Source organism: Callithrix jacchus, chromosome 10, assembly GCF_049354715.1.
Source record: "Callithrix jacchus isolate 240 chromosome 10, calJac240_pri, whole genome shotgun sequence".
Classification (NCBI taxonomy): domain Eukaryota; kingdom Metazoa; phylum Chordata; class Mammalia; order Primates; family Cebidae; genus Callithrix; species Callithrix jacchus.
In genome coordinates this window covers 99198004-99200216 of record NC_133511.1, presented here as the reverse complement: position 1 = coordinate 99200216, position 2213 = coordinate 99198004, and positions in this window count along the sequence as shown.

Below are 2213 nucleotides of genomic sequence, written 5' to 3'. Positions count from 1 at the left end.
CCACCATGGTGAAACCCCATCTCTACTAAAAACACAAAAATTAGCTGGGTGTGGTGACATGCACCTGTAATCCCAGCTACTCAGGAAGCTGAGGCAGGAGAATTGCTTGAAACCAGGAGGCGGAAGTTGCAGTGAGTGGAGATCTTGCCATTGCACTCCAGCCTGTGTGACAGAGTGAGACTCCATCTCAGAGAAAAAAAAAAAAAAAAAGCTGATCAAAAATGAGCAAAAGATGTGAACAAATATTTCTCAAAAAAAGACAAACAGGCCGGGCGCGGTGGCTCAAGCCTGTAATCCCAGCACTTTGGGAGGCCGAGGCAGGTGGATCACGAGGTCAACAGATCGAGACCATCTTGGTCAACATGGTGAAACCCCGTCTCTACTAAAATTACAAAAAATTAGCTGGGCACGGTGGTGCGTGCCTGTAATCCCAGCTGCTCGGGAGGCTGAGGCAGGAGAATTGCCTGAACCCAGGAGGTGGAGATTGCGGTGAGCCGAGATCGCGCCATTGCACTCCAGCCTGGGTAACAAGAGCGAAACTCCGTCTTAAAAAAAAAAAAAAAAGACAAACAAATGGTAAACAGGCATATGAAAAGGTGCTCAACATCACTGATCATCAGAGAAATGCAAATCAAGACTACAATGAGATATTATCTCACCCCAGTTAAAATGGCTTTTATACAAAAGACAGACTATAACAAGTGCTGGCGAGGTGGAAAACAGGAAACCCTTGTACACTGTTGGTGGGAATGTATATTAGTACAACCACTATGGAGAACAGTTTGGAGGTTCCTCAAAAAACTAAAAGTAGAGCTACCACATGATTCAGCAATCCCGCTGCTGATTATGTACCCCAAAGAAAGGAAATCAGTGTGTTGAAGAGATATCTGCACTCTCACGTTTGTTGCACTGTTCACAGCAGCCAAGATTTGGAATAATGAGTTCGAGGTTGTATTTTTCTTGTATCTTATTCCCTACTATGATGCTAGTAATTTATAAGGGATCTGTGCAGTTTGAATATATTTGGATAACTTTAGCTCTACTGTATGATTTGACCCAAAGAAGCCAAGAGCATGTAAGTATTCCCATGTGTTTTAGAAGCCCAAAGTCAGTGAGGTGAAACCCAGCAACAAGAAATTGAAGCAAAGATACTTGTGGATAAAGAAAGCATTAGCTAATTTGGTTAGAGCATAATAATTAGATTTTCTGGCTTTCAAAAATTTGGGTTGCAATAAGAGGAAAGTTTATGCTATTTTTACAGTTTTCAGTACAAAAGGGTGTTAATATAGAAACAATAACGTTGATATTTGATTACCTTTAAAAAAAAAAGAAAATATGGTACCCAGATACAATGGAGTACTATTTTGCTGTAAAAAAGAATGAGATCCAGTCATTCGCAACAACATGGATGGAACTGGAGATCAGTATGTTAAGTGAAATAAGCCAGGCACAGAAAACCACACATCACATGTTCTTACTTATTTGTGAAGATCTAAAAATAAAAAAAATAAAAAACAATTGAACTCATGGAGATAGAAAGCCGAAGGATAATTACCAAAGGCTAGGAAGGAAAGTGAGGGTGTGAAGGGTAGGTAGGGATGGTTAATGGGTACATAAAAATAGTTTAAAAGAATGAATAAGACCTAGTATTTGATAGCACAACAGGGTGACTAGAGCCAATAATAATTTAATTGTACATTTAAAAATAACTAAAAGCATAATTGGACTGTTTGTAACACAAAGGATAAATGCTTGTGAGGATAGATACCCCATTCTCCATGATATAATTATTATGCACTGCATGCCTGAATCAAAACATCTCATGATCCCATAAATACATACATGGGGTGACACCCATATTGTACCCACAAAAATTAAAAAATAAGGGTAAGGTAGGGTGGCCATCATGATAGTCGAGCAGTGAAGGGGTGGAGCCAGGATGACAGATGGCAGTTGGAATCAGGGGACTGTGAGGAATCTGAGAGACAGTTGGAAGTCAGCCCTGACCAGAGCGGTGGGATGTGAGAGACGGAGGTCAGGTGGTATGAGGCAAGGGAAGAATTTCAGAGGCAAGAAAAAGGGGTACGTAATAATAGCTCACTGAGCAGAAACAGAAATGGGAAGGGAATATGATCTGAAAGAGAGTTTCATCTATCTTTATGATGCCTGAGGCAGAGACTGGCACACGAGGACAGTTTTGTGTTCTGGTGGTT